Source organism: Pelodiscus sinensis, chromosome 5 (genome assembly GCF_052426305.1).
Source record: "Pelodiscus sinensis isolate ZL-2025 chromosome 5, ASM5242630v1, whole genome shotgun sequence".
NCBI classification, from domain to species: domain Eukaryota; kingdom Metazoa; phylum Chordata; order Testudines; family Trionychidae; genus Pelodiscus; species Pelodiscus sinensis.
In genome coordinates this window covers 69,953,987-69,970,784 of record NC_143056.1, presented here as the reverse complement: position 1 = coordinate 69,970,784, position 16,798 = coordinate 69,953,987, and the positions used below count along the sequence as shown (strand labels likewise).

The following is a 16,798-nucleotide window of genomic DNA, read 5'->3' as shown; positions in this document are numbered from 1 at the left end:
CCCACACAGGCCGTCACAATGAGATGTATGCGTTTTTTCAAAAAAGGGTTTTTTCCCCCCAAAAAACACATCCAGACTACTTTCACTTTTGAAAGCTCTGCTTTCACTTTCAAAAGTGAGATCAGAAGAAGATATGAAAATTCCTCTTTCAAAAATAGAACGTAGTTTAGACGTACCCTAAGAAATGTATTAGGGCACAAGATTTGTAAGATATAGCTCACTTCCTCATATGCTTGAAGAGAAAAGAAAAAAGGAAGGGATACGGAGATGGGCATCTGATATCAGTGCTAATTAAATCAGAGTGCATGAAGGGGAAATTACCTATTGTAATGTGAGGGCCATTCAGTTGACCATGCTAACTAAAATGAGAATGTGGGCAATGAAATATCATGCATCACAGTATATAAACTGATTGCCACAGAGGGCAGGAAGGTATTTTCAAGCCCCATCCACATGTTATGTACAATTGGGCAATAGCATTAGGAGGAAATCTTTTTTTACACTGAAGGAACTAGTCAGTGCAGGAGGCAGGGTATTTTGCTAGACAGATCAGTGGTATGGAAATGGTATGGTATAATCTGGAATGGAAAATCCTAATAAAATATTTGTTAATGTCTGCCCAGTGTTTTGAACATGTAAAATTATATACAGGCAGTCCCCGGGTTACATGGATCCGACTTGCATCGGATCCCTACTTATAAACGGGGTGAGGCAACCCCGCACTAGCTGCTTTCCCCCCAGCAGACCAGGGAGACACGAAGCTAGCGGCCCCCCCCAGCAGACCAGGGAGACGCAGAGCGGCTTTTCTCAGCAGACACCTCAGCTTGAGAATAAAGGACTGAGGGAAGTGAGGTGTGGGAGAATAAAACTGAGCTCTGGAGAAATGTTTGGCTAGAGTTTCCCCTACAATATGTACCAGTTCCGACTTACATACAAATTCAACTTAAGAACAAACCTACAGTCCCTATCTTGTACGTAACCCGGGGACTGCCTGTAAATGCCAAGTGTTGTTCCACAATGAACAACAAAAAGGTGCAGTTAAATTTCAATGTCCAAGGCCTAGGCCCTTAAAGAATAACTGCAGAGGTTACTGTCTGAGATAACTACAGTGCAATTCCCTTAATTAGAATACGAGTGTTAAATACAAAATGCCAAATTAAAAATACCTGAAAATATTTCAGACATTTCAGTTGATTAAAATTGGGCACCTTTTTTGCCAGGACCCACACACAAAACATGCAGCCTCATAGTGTACCGTATATTCCGGCGTACAAGACGACCTCTGATGTTAAAAACCATCCCCCAAAAATCGGGGGTCGTCTTGTACGCCGGGTATACATCCCAGGCGCGCCTGGGATGCCCCACCGCCGGAGCCCCTCCGCGGCTTTGAAAGCCTCGGGGGAAGCCGGCGGGGGGGCATCCCAGGCGCGCCTGGGATGCCCCCCCCGCCGGCTTCCCCCAAGGCTTTCAAAGCCGCGGAGGGGCTCCGGCGGGGGAGCAGCCCAGGCACGCCTGGGATGCCCCCCCGCCGGCTTCCCCCGAGGCTTTCAAAGCCGCGGAGGGGCTCCGGCGGGGGAGCAGCCCAGGCGCGCCTGGGATGCCCCCCCGCCGGCTTCCCCCGAGGCTTTCAAAGCTGCTGCGGCTTTGCTCCCGGTGCCTCTGGTCTGCTGGGGACCATCTCCAGCAGACCAGGGACACCGGGAGCAAAGGAGGCAGAGGGGCGCTGGGGTATAAGATGAAACCCTATCTTTTAATTAAAAAGATAGGGGGTCGTCTTATACGCCCAGTCGCCCTATACGCCGGAAAATACGGTACCACAAAATTTGGGGCACCAAATTGCCCCAAATGCTATGGTGCTCTAGGCAGCCGCACACTATGGATAGGCTCCAGCCACCCCCAGTCCCATCCCCCAGCTGCTTGCCCCCAGCTCAGCACTGGTTTGGCTGTGCCCTGCCCCATCCTCTGGTTGCCCCCTTCCACCTCCTGGCTCAGCACAGGTCTGGCCATACCCAGCTGCCACTCAGCAGGTGAGTAGACAGTGAACTGCCCTTGCAGGCTGTAGGACTCAGCTGCAGCAGTAGAAGAGAATCAGTGCTCCTTCCTTACAAATGCGTCTTCTCTCCAGCCAGCTGCCCAGCCACCTGCTGCTACTCTGGAGTCCTCCGGCCCTGGTCTCCCTCCTAGCCATGCTCCAGATTGCCAACTCTCTGAGACTGCAAGTCACTGAAGTTAATGGTATCCAGTCCAGGAGAGTTGTCAATCCTTTTTCCCCCGCAGCTTCAGACCCCTGGTGCTGCGTAGGCCACCAGCACTGGTAGGGACAGCCCTGTTTCCTGCAGGGGCTTCCTTTTTTCCGAGTATTATCACAGAAAATGCATCTCTGAAGTCAGGAAGATCAAAGCTGCAGCCAGAGACACAGGAAACAAGTAGATTTTTCACAGCTCTTTTTTCTGGTGTCTCAGGTTTTCTCTGATTTATTTTCTCTCTCTCTTTGATTCAGTGGAGATGTTCTCATTTAACAAAGAAAAGGTGATAGTGGAAGGGGGGAGAGAGTCAGAATCAAAATGAAATACAAAATTTGCTGCAGAGCAGCTGTAAAAATCACTTTGTGGCTCCCGCTTTGCCCTGCCTGTCTTGGTGCACGATTTCCATTTAGATGTTGTGGGTGTTTCCTGCTTTATTTTAAAGTGTCAGTAATGCTCTCTGTGTAAACCAGTGTTTGTCATAAGCCGTAGTCATGTTTTGCATTGGATCAAGTGATTGTAATTGGCTAAAAAAATAGTTTTCAGTCTGTCTTTATGTTGTGATCACTGTACTGCTGCAGTCAAGAGCAAAGGTTCAGTCAATTGATAATGATTTGTTGGGAAATAATCTGACCTGTCCTTGCCCTCCCATACCGGATACATCTGGAAATATTTTATTTTTCATATGGGGAAAAGAACCTTCTTGATTCATCATAGCCAATAACAAAATATGAACAAATAGCTTGGCAGGTTGGGGTAGTGATTGGGTGCAACAAGTAAGCAAATCTCAATTGGAGAAAGAAAGATGAAATCCTTCTTGGTACTGATGGCTAAGGAAGGGGATCGTATATTGGTGTCTGTGGAGAGGCAAGAGGCCAACGTACAGAAAAAGCAGGAGCTGTAGCTTAATATCTGGAACCTTGCCCCCGGGATGCTTCCTTATGTATGCTTCCTACTGCCTCAAATGTTGACTTGTCTCTGAAAATGTACAGGTGGTGGTATGGGGGAGGAGCAGGGGCTCTGGTTGAGCAGAGTGAACTTCTGACTGGAGATCCCCAGACAGGCCTGTAGAGTAGAGGGGCCTGCATGTCCAGTGAAAGGTAGTGTTGAGAGAAGTGAGGGTGGTACGGTGAGGGTGATGTAGTGGGACCTGTCAGCTGGTGACTTGAGGAAGCTGATGAGATATTGACCCAGCTGGTGGCATTGCCAAAGATGACAGTTGTCCGGTACAATTGGTGCATTCAGCTCCATGTCTTGTGTTCACACTGGCATGCAGTGCACTGAGCCTGCACCCGAGTGGGCTACTCTGGTGGTTTCCTGTATAAAATGCTGCCTCCCCAACAAACTGTTGAGGCCAGATCTACACTGTGGGTGCTATAGTGGTACAGATGTGTTTCTGTTGTGTAGACGCTTCCCACCACAATAGAAGGGGTTTTTCTGTTGCTGTAAGAACTCCACCTCTCTAAGGGGTGGTCTCTTAGTGGGTGACAGAAGCATTCTTCCATCAGCTTTGCTGCATCTACACCTTGCTGCAGCTCTGTGGAGTGTGGATTTTTCACAGCTTTGAAAGACATAGCTATGATGATCTAAATTTTAAATGTAGAACAAGCCTAACAGTGTGGACACGGGTATGTCTACATAGCATTTTGGAGTGAGTGGGAACAATCCTCTGAGGCTGGCTCAATAGATTGGGGGTAACAGGACTCTCACGCATGGTCTAAGAGTGTGTGCTATGAAGCCGCATCTCAGCCCAGAGCTTGGAGACTGAAGCATGGGAAAGGGGGGTTGACCCAGGCGGAGAGACTCCCCTGGGTCACTCCAAAATGTTGTGTAGATGCATCCAAAGTGTTTTTCAGTTGGTTGACATAATTTCCTCTATTATAACTAATGGACAAGGCCTGAAAACCCAGAAAAGCTTCTGAAGTGCCCAGAGCCGCTATCACAGCCCTGCCTCCCAGCTGGGACTCCCCACATGGTAGCACTCTGGGCACTTCCAAAGCCTTGTGGGGGCGGGGGAGTGGCTGGGACTCCCCGGCTAGGCTTCTGAAGCACCCAGAGTGGCGATCGCAGCCCCGCCTCCCAGCTGGGACTCCCATGCACATGTCCGGTATTCTCTGATTTTTTTACCAGACAAAGAGTGCAAATACCGGACTGTCCGGTAGAATACCGGACACATGGCAACCCTATATTGCCGGCCCCATCTCTTTTCTCTACTCCAGGTGCCTCCTAGTAGGACTTGAGGGGAACTCTAGGTGTTGGTGCCTTTCCCAGGCATTGCCCACTCAGCCACTCTCAGCTCAACTCTCACCATGGCAGAAATGGAGGGGGGAGGGCAGGTGACCTCATGTCGCCTCTGGGTGCCAGTGTAAATTAGCATAACTCTACTGAAGTTGATTTAGCTCAGCTAATGTATATCAGTTGAGCCTCTGGCTCTCTATTTTATTATTTTTTAAATTAGGCTGAAATTCTGCAGTATTGGACATGAAGCCCCAGTGTCATGACATACCAGAAATAATCAGACTGGCCTGTTCCTGACTAAGGTGCTGTTTGGAACAAACAGGTGAAAGACACTGGTGCTAGGATGGGGGCGGGGAATCTCTTATTTGAGCTACTGTAGTAGCCTGATGCTTGATTGATTGACTATTTGCTCTATCAGGCAGCAGAAAGTCACGGGAAGATTGCCTGACTTGGTTTTTCATCCACAGGATATAAACAGCTGGTATCTGTGCTCATGGAAATCTTCCACTTTTCAAAAAAAGAAATTGAGGGTGGCAGCAGACAGCATGCTGCAGTGAGGTGCTTGTGTCGCTTCTTAAAGCGTTGTTTATTTGTGGGTGCTAACTTTTTGGATTAAGAACCAAAACAACTTTTAAGTAGGGAAAAATATGATCTGTTGCTGCCATCTGAGTCACTCAGCCAATTTCTAACCTGCTGGTACCTCTTGCTTAACTACATTGTTTGTTTGAGGCTGTTTACTGCTGCCACTTTCACTAACTGATGCTTACAATTCACCACCTTTTGCTTCTTTTCACTTTCCCTCTTTGCAAATTACTTATCCAGTGTCATTGTGTTCTCCATCTCTACACCATCTGTTATTCCTTTCTCTTCTCTGCCATTCCTTATTTCTGTCTTCTCTTCTGTTACCTTCTGAGCTCTCATCACAGTTTTACCATCTGCATCTATAACCCAGAGTTATGTTGTGACAGACAAACCAAATGAAAACAAAACTAGCAATGTTTATACAACTTAAAACCAAGTTATTAGAAGAAAAACAAACAATAACATAAACCAACCAGTTCCCCTCCTCCAATCACCCAGACTTAAAAAAACAAATGATGGGAACACAAAGATGTGTACAGGACAAGTGAGCTACACTAGTGCAGATTGTTTGAGCCGGATACAAAATTTGTATCTGCAGCCACATGTATCCACAAAAATGAGCCATGGATATCCACATTGATATCTGCAGATATAAAGTGGGTATCTGCAGATTTGCAGGACTCTTCACATTGTTCTAGTGACATTTGTATCACCTTAGAACCAAGGAACTCTACTCATAGACCAGAACCACATTTTGCTGAGTCCTGTACAAACAGGAAAAAAAAAGATAGTCCCTGTTCTAAAGCAATTAGAATCTAAGGCCTGGTCTGCACTAAAATTTAGATCAAACTAGTTATGTTGCTCTGGGATGTGAAATTTAGACACCATTGAGAGACAATTAGATTGACCTAAGCCCGGGTTTAGAACCTTGCTATGTTGATAGAATTCTTATAGCTTATTATCTTAATATGTGGGCACCAAAGGTGGAAAAGACTGGTAGGTGTCTAAATGGGGATGAAAAAACCTTGGCGCAGCTCCCCTTTCCTGCTTTCAACTGCCATGGAAGTGACTTTTTTTAATGTAATTCTGTAATGTAGATCCCTTCAACTCGGGGAATGTATGTTTAACTTGGGGTTATATACACTACTCCTTCCTATTTGGGAAAAGGATGAAAGAAACCAAAATGATGAACCAAGGGGGGGGATCTCTTAGGCCTGGAATCAAATTGCTGTTATGGTTTTTTTTTTTTTTTTAACTAAAAAGAATGTTTCAGCTCTCCTGGTTGCAAAGAAAAGCATAAGTACACAAACTGAGTATACTATAAAGGCTTAATCCAAAACAATTTTTTAAAAACAATCTCAGATTTTTAAACCACTTATAAGAATTTTTTTTAAAAAAGAAGCTTAACTTCTGATGTTTGAATGTGTGGTGTTGACATTGCTGTGGGACATCTGCTCTTTTTTTCCTTAAGCCTAACCCTGTATTGAATTGTCTAGATTTAAAGCATGGTTCAAGAAGGTCTCATGGTTAAAGCACAGACGACAGAGGGATTCTACCATAATGATTCTGGGTTTTGGTTAGGATTTTGAAACAAAACTCTGAAGTTTTTTGAAGCTGAAACACTTGTTAAAGCTTCCTGTGGCTCTCTTTGGTTTCAAAGGACAAAACGGAGCCAATGGGGCTCCATGGCTGCGGTGCCGCTAAATAAATAGGGGCGGCCAGTTATTGTGTTTCTGAGAGTGATTCCATGGAACACTTTCAGAAATACTCGTCTATATCAGGGGTGGTCAACTCACAGCTCGTGAGCTGCATGCGGCTCTTTAAGGGGGGAAAGTGTGGCTGGCAAAGTCGCCCTTGCACTCCTAGAAATGGTCCCTGGCTCCTTGTGTTCACCGGGACAGGGGAGCCGTCACCAAGATGGCAGCAGGTGATGGGAGGCTGATGTGGCCAAAAAGCCTTGTCTTTTAAAGGGGCAGCCCCCCCCTTTTTTTTGGCTGATCAAAAATTGCTCAAAAAATATTTCTGGTGGCTCTTCGTATTTTTTCCGCCTCTGTTTCGGCTCTCTTCAATTAATGGGATGGCCACCCCAATCTACATGGTGCTGAGGGCTGACTTCTCCCCTGCCCGCCCTGTCCCTTCCCCTGAGCCCACACCCCTTCCTGGAGTGTGGAGCCAGCTCCTCCCACCTTGGCCACGGGCCTAGTAAGTCTGTTGGCCCTCCTTCCAAAGAAATGCAACCCCTACCAAAGGGGGAAAAAAAGCATCCCGCATTTTCGCATAGATTTGATGCTTTACAGTGGCAGTGTAAGGCTGAATTCCTAGGGGTATATCAAGGGTGGGGAACCAAAAGCCTGGGAGCTGGATGATGCCTTCGGCTTGCTTGGATCTGGCCTCCAAGGCTCAAGGCACTGGCACATCAGTGAGAATTTGTTTGGTTTTGCTTCTCATTTAAAAAGGTTCCCCAGCCCTCGGCTATATCTAGGCTCTAACTCAAGTTTTAGCCCAGATCCTAATTCTGTCCACACACAATCCAGTCTCGCTTGGGCCACCAAGTGCTCAGTCTTGGGGCCTCATGCAGCCTGTGAGGGTGATGGGGAAGAGCACAAGTCCCTGTGTGACTTGGCTCCACACCTTGCAGCATGGGGGCAGCTCCAGCCGTGGAGCAGTCAGATGGGCTGCGTAGGGCAGCGGGGATACGTTGCCCGGCTGGGAAGCCCAGGCGCAGCCAGTGTGAGCCTGGCTGTAGCGTGCGGCTTGTGGGGGCCAGGCAGTGCACAGGCCCGAGTCCCACCCAGCTGGCTTCGCAGCCCCACGCTCTGGGGACAGCGCCCTGCTCCCACCCTCCTCGGGGCAGCAGGGCCTGCCTGGGGCGCCCTGGGCGAGGGGCTAAGTCAAGGCTGGACAATGGCAGCTGTCACCCTTCTGAGCCTGGGGAGACCCCCCCTTGGCCGGGCCCTGGGGTGCCCCCGTCACTGCAGGGTGCGGGGGGGGGAGGACTCCCACGTGTCCGCCCCATGCGCTGTTGGGCCAGCCCCCGCCGGCCGGCTGACCCTCTCAAGGCCGGGCCTGCCCCTTTAAGGTTCAGCCCCTCCCCTCCCGGCCGGCGCTCGAGGTGAGCTAGCGCGAGAGCGCAGGCGGAGCCGGGCGGGCGCTGCCGGCGCGGGGAGGGCGGGGGCAGCAGGAGCCTGACGCTCTCGGCGGCTCGCGAGACGCTGGTGCGGACGGGACGTTCTGCGGCTACTTCGTCTGCGGCCGCGAATGTTCCATTCCCCGAACCCTGCGACAGGCTCCGCTCCCCGCCCCCGCGCCAGGGACCAAGGGCTCGCGGGCCTTGCCGCCGCCCAGCCTGCCAGCGCCGCCGAGGTGGGGGGGAGGCAGCGAGGGGAGCCGGCTGCCCGCTGACCTGCCACGGAGCTGCTGGGTGAGTTGCCGCCGGGGGCTCGCTGCCAGCCCCGGGCAGACACGTGCGGGGAGCTGGGGCGCGGGGCTCGCCGGGAAGCACTTTGTTAGAGACCGGGAGCCTCCCTGGGCGCCGGGACCTGTCCCTAGCCACTCGGGACCGCCCCGCAGCCCCTGCTGGGATGTGCCAGCTTCAGCTGTCATTGTACCGCGAGGGCTGTGGTCTGGAGGGGTGCCCGAGAAGCTGCGGCTTAAATGTGCCGGGTCTTAAATGTGCCAAGGGGTGTAACTAGGATTTGGGCCAGGTGTGGGGGGTAGGTGACAGCAGGTTCTCTTCCTGAGTTCCTTGCGATGTGCGTGGCTATTACTGAGGATCATACTTGTTCCTTCGGCTATAGGGTAGGCTCCCAAGGAAAACGGGGAAATCCCATTGCTTGAGTCTTTTAAAACTAGCCTGGACAAAGCGTCTGACAGACCAATCCTACAGTGTCCCCTAGGAATAGACGAGATGACCTCATAGATCCCCTCTGTCTCTCTGACGTCTGTGATGGGGGAAAAAAAAGCTCCTCTTATTTGTTACAGTGAAAAATGGTAGAGTGAGGCAGAAAAAGCTCTCCTGACAAAACAAACTTTGTCCGTGCTGTTAGTGTTTAGTTCCTTTGTCGTCTTGCTTGGGTGATATTTCAGAAATGGTGGATTTCCTTTGCAAAGTTGAAACTCTCATCTCACTGTTGTCTCCTTGAAAATGGTTACTTTTATTTTTAAAAAATGGCTTTTTATCCTTTTTGACTTAATGGTCTTGCTACTTTCTGAAAACAAAACCAAGTGCTTCTTTGGTACTAAAAATTAATTTTAGTTCTGTTTTGTCAGTTTCTCTGAGAGGCTAGATTTTAAATAATGTATTTGCTCAATAGAAAAGAGTCGGAGCAGCTAATGAAAAGAACATGTGAGCATAAAAGTTCATTACTCGAATAAAAAGGCCTGCATCTCTCTGCTGCAATTAACAACTCTTCCATGAAACTTGAGGTTGGAATTTTTTGTTACTCATGGAATGTAGATAACATGTTCATATTGATTTCTAACAAGTCAGTCTTCTAGTTGCTACTCTACACATTGGCTATGTCTACACTGGCACCTTTTTCCGGAAATGCTTAAAACGGAATACTATTCCGTTTTCAGTTTTTCCGGAAAAGGAGCGTCTACATTGACAGGCTGCTTTTCCAGAAAAGCCCTTTTTCCGGAAAAGCGTCTGTGGCCAATGTAGACGCGCTTTTCCGGAAAAGAGCCCCAAGCGTCATTTTCATGATCGGGGCTTTTTTTCGGAAAAGATTACTGGGCTGTCTACACTGGCCCTTTTCCGGAACAGTGTTCCGGAATAAGGACTTATGCCCGAGCGGGAGCAGAATAGTTTTTCCGGAATAGCGGCTGATTTTGTACAGTAGATCGTCGTTGCTTTTCCGGAAAAGCAAGCGGCCAGTGTAGACAGCTCGCAGCTTATTCCGGAAAAGCGGCTGCTTTTCCAGAATAAGTGGCCCAGTGTAGACACAGCCATTCTGTAATTTACCATATACAACAGAAACCACTATTGCATTTTCCTGCAAAGAAGAACTTTACTACTGTTTGGTCTGACGACCCTGAAATTTTTATAGACATAATTTGGAGAGGAAGTCTGCAACTAGTGAGTAATAGAAGAAAATGATTAATGCATTTGATGGCTTTTTTTGACTTCCATTATGTAATATTTTAAAAATGAACATAGCAGTTTAGGTTAAACAGTTCTTATATTTGCTATACTATATAAATAATTAATAATTTTCTTACTAGTCTTTTACAGTCTCTCTAAAGTTATTCTGTTCAGCCTTTCAGGCTCTCTTTTAGTGCAGAGGAGACCTTTTGAATACCTTATCTTGGGCTATAAGAGATTGGTTCATGTATATATCAATTTTAAATATTACTGTAAATTGGTATTCACTGTTTTGTCTTCTGTTGACATTATTGATGCAGATGCACTGAGATCTGCTGATGGGAAGTGCTATAGAGAGGCTGAGTTATTTATTCAGTTAGATAATTTTTCTGGGCAAACAGATTGGACAACTTCCACCTCCTTATGTGAAATTTGTGTTAAATTAGAGTGGATGCCCATTGCATTTCTCTAATGTTTATTTGTGTTGTAATAGTGCCTTAATAACAAACACATCACTATAAGTTTTTAGTTGGTTGTAAATATCCTTTAAAGAATTTGTAGCTTAAGGATTGCAAGGCTATGTTTGTGTATAAGACCCAGTAGGTGGGGGAGAGCTGTTTTAAAAAAAAAAAAAAAAAAAAAAAAAATTAAGCTGGTTCATCTATTTTCAGTATTCAGTATGAGAGAAACAGAGAAAAGTAAATAATGTAAGTAAACAATGAGATAAGAACTGAATCATCAATTGAAATATTTTAAAATATTTTTAATGACTATGTTCCTTTATATAGGACTCGGTACACATACATAGGTTTGAATGAGTTTATTCCTACGGAGGCTTAATTGTGAGTGGGTAGGTTTGGGCTTATTATAATGTAGCTTTTATTTAGTGCTGTCATAGGATGGAAGGCATCAGAAATGTAGGATGACAATGTTCTGAAGTGTTTAGAACTGCAAAGAATGGAGAAATGGAGAGAACTTAACACTTCTCTCATCATACTTCCTGGTAGCTTTTTGTGCGTCGTCTTATAAATGCTGTTGTGTAATGGTGCGTCGCCTGGCATCAGTGTCTTGTTTCAGTTTTTTTTGAGAGATGCAGTTTGTTCAGGAGAGTTATAGTAAGAATAGCAGGAAAAAGTTTTTTATTACCACTTAAGAGTTTTAACATTTAAATTTCTGGCTTAGTTCCAAGGCATCTTTACTCCCAGTTGTTAAGTTCTTTTCTCAGGCTGTGCTAAAGACATCAGACACCAGCTTGCTGCTTGTTTCCTGTTTAGTAAGAAAACCTTTCAATACTTGCTTCCTTTTTCCAGTGCGAAAGCAGAAGTGAAATGGTCAGTCTTACTGAACTTGGGAATTGCCCAGTCAGTGTACAGAAAGGGGAGGGTTTCTCCCCTCAGTTTGTGTCTGTAACTGGCACTTGTTATGTGTCCATCAAGAGGAGATAAAACCACTAAGCAGAGGATGATTTGCATGTTAAACTTTACCCACTGCCCATGCTTCTGAACTTGAAAGAACTAAAGGCCCAGCTGGGGAAGGCAAGCCGAAGTTCTGCCCAAAGCCCCACCCCTTTCCCGGAAACGATGCTCCTTCAACAGCTCCTGCCCCTCCCAGCTCTCGCCCCTTCAACAGCTCCCAGCCAGTCCCTGCCAAATTGCTGCTGAGGGCCGCGCTGCGGCCAGGTGAAGCCCCAGCCTTCCCTGGCGGCCTGGTAGCCAGGTGGCCGGGCAGTGTAGGCAGTTTGGAGAAGGCAATGCCTCCCTTGCCTACACTACCCGCTGCCCATGTTCAGAAGCCTATAATACAAGCATAAATGTGGTTTTGTGTTAGCAGTTGATGGCTATCCTTCATATGGCTAGTTTAGAAACAGATTTCTGCCCTTTTTCTTTCTCTCCCTCACCCACTGGTTCTTCCACTTATATCTGTGCAGAATTAAACATTCTTTGTGGCATCATAATTTATGGATATACAAAAAAGATTAGACACACAGCAACTTAATCACACTTTGATTTTTTTTTAAACCTGATATTACAATTCACATCAAAGATGACTAACTGAAATAATTGCATTGTACAGCACTCTATTAAGCTGTTTTCCTTATTGTATTTGCCGGTTACACTGCAGTATAGGAAAGAACAACACTTTTTAAAAATTAGAAAATACCATTTTTAAATCTCCAGAAAATTGGCAGTGGGATTTTTTGGGGAAGGAGGTATACTGGAAATCAATTACAAAATGAGCTAAATTGTATAATACAGGGCATCCCCACAAGTCACCCGGATATATATCCATTCTGCACTAAAGTCATTGGTCGATGTTTGTAGGAACTGGTGCGTTTTAAGTCCTCCCATTCCATGCTCTTAAATTGTGCAAGACCCTGCCCCCAGTTTGTGCAAATGGAATTCCCCTCTTTAAGTTTTCTCTCTACATTCCAAAAAATTTGGACTTATCTTGGACTTACAGCGAGGATGGCCTGTAATGCTTCCAACTGAAAAAAAAACCCTGATTTATGACAAGTTAAATGAGGACTTTTATTTAAAAAGCCATTATCAAAATTAACCATCTTAAAAATATTTTTATATGAACACTTTTTTAATGAATTCAGTGTTGGTGAAAGGTACTGTGTCAGGGACAGAAGTCTTCTGACCACAGAACAGTTACAGCACAAAGTTCCACAGCCACCCCCATCTTCCTTGCATGTTTGTCCTTGTGACTCAGCTCTTGCCTGGATGGATCCTGTTGTGTTACAGGGGGAGGGATAGCTCAGTGGTTTGAGCATTGGCCTGCTAAACTCAGGGTTGTGAGTTCAATCCATGCAGAGGCCATTTGGGGCAAAAATTTGTCAGAGATGGTACTTGGTCCTGCTGTGAAGGCAGAGAACTGGACTCAATGACCTTTCAAGGTCCCTTCCAGTTCTAGGAGATAGGCAATCGCCATTAATTTAAATTTATCTCTAGGGAAAGTCTCCATAAGCCATTCAGTTCTTTGTCTCTCTGCTGAGACTGACTAAGATGTTGTTGTTTAATGGCAGTTGTGGCATGTGGTGGTGGCGGCTCAGAACCCAGCCAAGACTGAGGCCTTTTTTCATGCAGGCCATTGAATAGCAAGATAATAGTAACTATTTTGGTCACTAACTGCTTGTCTTTGATTCAGCAGGGTGACCTGGAAATAAAAGGCTCTGACTCCCATGAGCAATCCAGTCCCAATGTTTAATCCTGGGGTGAGGAACCTTTTTTTGGGTGGTGGGGGGGGGGGGGGAGGCGCCACAGACCCACAAAAAATCAGAGGCTGCGCACAAGTGAGAAGCAACTCGCTGCACCCCCCAAAAATAAACATAAAACCCCTCACTTTCCCCTCATACACCAGAGCCTGGGGGGCACAGGGTAATAGATTTTATGGACCCTCTACGCTTTGAGGTGGGGCCAAAAATGAGTTCAGTGTGTGGGAGGGAGCTGTAGGGAAGCAGGTTTAGAGTGTGAGATTTGGACAGGAGGGAGGTTGCAGGATCATGCTGGTTGGGAGGTAGGGTACTAGGGTTTCCTCTAAGCCAGTGTTTCCCAATCTTATTTTGCCACAGAATCCTTTTTTTTTTTTTTTTTTTTTTTTAAAGGCTGGGGACAAAATAGTCAACACCCCCCTTTCCCCCCCCCCAAAAGGTGGAAAAACTGTCAAGCAAAAAAAACCCCCACCGGCTGGGGAAAACTGGTTGACCTAAGACTGTGGTGGCCAGTGGCCCCTTGAAAATGGCGGCTCCCTCGCCTGCCCCTAAGACCGGCTCGGGATGGGGGGGGGAAGGGGGAGTGATTGGGTTCTTGTGGAACCCTTACTTTCACTTGGTGGAACCCTGGGGTTCAGCAGAGCACTATTTGGGAAACACTGCTCTAAGCTGTGCTACAGCACAGCTTCACAGGTGTTGCACAGGTCAGAGACTCAGAGCTTCATGTGTGGAACTGACTGACAGGGTAGGGCTGATGAATCACCTCTGAAGCTGTGCTGTGACCACTTAGAGGGAATACTGAGTGGAGGTGTGCAGGAAGTGACGGCCTCAGGTCTGGAGCGCCACCTCTCCAATGCTCCAGGGGAGCCCTGAGCCTCAGGGGCCAGATTCAGGCAAGTTGGGGGCCGGATTTGGCTCCATGCCGTGCAGGTTCCTCACCCTGGTTTAACTGTTTTCCACAACAATGAGAGAATCTTTTCAACTCTCCAAAAAGTAGATCCTGTGCTATTAATAACTTGTTTTTCAGCTGAGCCATCCACCACCAGGAAACCCAGGGTTCTCTGTGTGTTTGCAGTTGTTCGTACTGTACCATTCCTACGTAATGTTTGTCTAGTCATCACTGTGGCTCTTGTGAGAAGGCAAGTGTAGGTTGCTGGCCTATTCCTTCAATCCAAAAAGGACTGACTCCACTTCCACAGTCTGCATCAGGCCTTTTTCCACAGGGTTGTGGCTTAATATTTTTCAGATACAACTGGAACAACACATCAGCTGTCTATTCCCCCATAACACAGGGTCTGCTGCAGGGGCCTTTCTATTCTCTGCAGGTATCTATAGGCCATTTAGAGTTAGGGCCAATGCGTTTCTTGTAGCTCTTTTCCCCCTGCAGAAGAGCCTACTGCAGGAACTGTCCTATCCCCTCTATCTCTTGTAACTGGCTTACTTGCTGGCTTTTAAATATGTTTCTAGCTGATAAGTCTCAGCTGAGGAAGTAATTGATCCCTCACTGGTGAAGTTGGGCCCAAGTCCCCTTAAATGACCAGGTACACTGTGATAGCAAGGCATGGACATTTTATTTACTTAAAAATCTGCATTTAAAGAAAAGCACATATGTCTCAATATGGGTGGAGGGTTAGGAGAGGGGGGATGATACAAGCATAATTAAGTGAAGGAAAATGATCTATATGGATGTTCCCATATCTAGCCTAATAACTCACCAGATCATGTTGATTGAGTTTTAGTGCATTTCCACTAAGATCTTTCACATCTTTCAAATCCATTTAAAAATTCATGGTTATTATCAAGGGTGGCTGTTTTAAATGTCAAGTTTTCCCCTTTAAATTATGTAGGGTTAAAGTCTAGTCTGTGTTGTATTCAAATCTGAAGTAATTCTGGATATAGATGGAATTATTTTGTATTTATATTGACTGGCAGCTGTACTAGAACTTGTGATGGGTGGTTTCTGTTTCAACAAAAACAAGAAGGAATCTGGTGGCTCCTTAAAAACTAACCATTTTATTTTTGGTAAGTATGTAAGGTGTCACAGGATTCCTTGTTGTGTTTGATAGGTAGGTAGCTCTTAAATATGGCAAGTGCTTTTTGTTAATTTCTCATTTTATCTGTTTTCAGAGCTTGTAGTATTGGGTTCTGATTTCTGTAGCAATTTCATAAGTAGAAGTTCCTTTGATTTCGGTGGGAGACTTGTGTGCAGAGCTGCTGCAGCATTGTTCTTAAGCTTTGTGAAGTTTACTCCTGTAGAAAGTAGACTTGCCAGTGCAGCAAGAAGTGGAGCCTGCTAACTTGGTTGCTGTTGGTCGCAATACGCGTGAGAGTAAAAACAGGAAGCCGTTGGTGTTCATCTGTCTTTGTGCTGCCGTCCTCAAACAGGATATTTTCACAGAACACACATAGTACTGTAGTTTCAAAATTAACCTAGCACTGAAAGTAACAAAAATAGTTTGGTAATAACACTTTAAACATGCGTTTTACCTCTCTGCTCTGTGCCAACCCATTTGTCTTGATGTCCCACATTGTCTAAGAAATGTGTGTTTCTCTTAAGGAGCACTTGATGGAAGTGAAGACCCAGCCAGCTTAGCTGTATTCAATAGGATTTGTTGTGGCAATACAGCAGTATTAACAAAGGGGCTCTCTGAAAATGTATTGTCAGAAGTTAGATGTGAAGTGACTCCTGTCTCTTAATCCTTCCCAATTTCCTCCTTGCCTGCACCTTTCACTTCACAGGTCTGAAAGGTGGGCAGGCTCTGGAAGCAGAGCACCCACTGAGAACTTTCTTGGCTGTAAAAAGAATCAGTGCTTTTCATGCCATGTTGCTTTCCCAAGGAGGATTTCTATCCTGGAAACCAGCCCACCCAGCAGAAAATCCGCTTTCCTAATGCAAGTGTGCATAATACTATTACATTCCGCTTACTTGGCTGTCGCCTCTCTGACCATAAACTTGTACAAACAACACAGCTGATGGGGCACAGTGAAATGACATTTGCCTCTGGAAGCCCTCCTACATGAGAGGACATCCACTGCAGTCTCCTCTCTTTAGTCTGAGTTCCCTATAAAGCTCTTTGCAACCAATGATAGTGTAAAATAACTTGGTAGGAAAAGTTCACTTTTTAAAGTGACAGCTGAATTTGTTAAACTTAAATGTGCCATGCACCATTTTAAGCCATTTCCCAGCAAACGAAGTAGAGGCTAACTGGTATTAACTCCCCATGTTAAGATTTTTATAAAATCATAATGCGTTTGAGCATCTAAACATTGTCACAGAATCACAAAAACAAAAGGAAAAGCGTATTTTTAATTGACAAAACTGCATGAAATCTGTGCAGGAGGATGAGGAAATAAAATTGAACATAAATAGGAAGTGAAAGTCACCAGATGTGTTCTTTGTGCCACTTCTGTTGTGGCTTAGGTAACTAGATGGTGAAA

The 16,798-nt window shown here is 46.0% G+C and overlaps 1 protein-coding gene across 1 annotated transcript in view; it reads left to right on the top strand.

Annotated features, from left to right (window-relative positions):
* The first annotated feature begins 8,196 nt into the window (after positions 1 to 8,196).
* SUSD6 (sushi domain containing 6) overlaps positions 8,197 to 16,798 on the top strand; it is a 122,060-nt gene continuing 113,458 nt past the window's right edge. The window contains exon 1 of the mRNA XM_006130295.5: positions 8,197 to 8,484. The gene's annotated coding sequence lies outside the window, so the exon portion shown is untranslated. The remainder of the gene's footprint in view (positions 8,485 to 16,798) is intronic.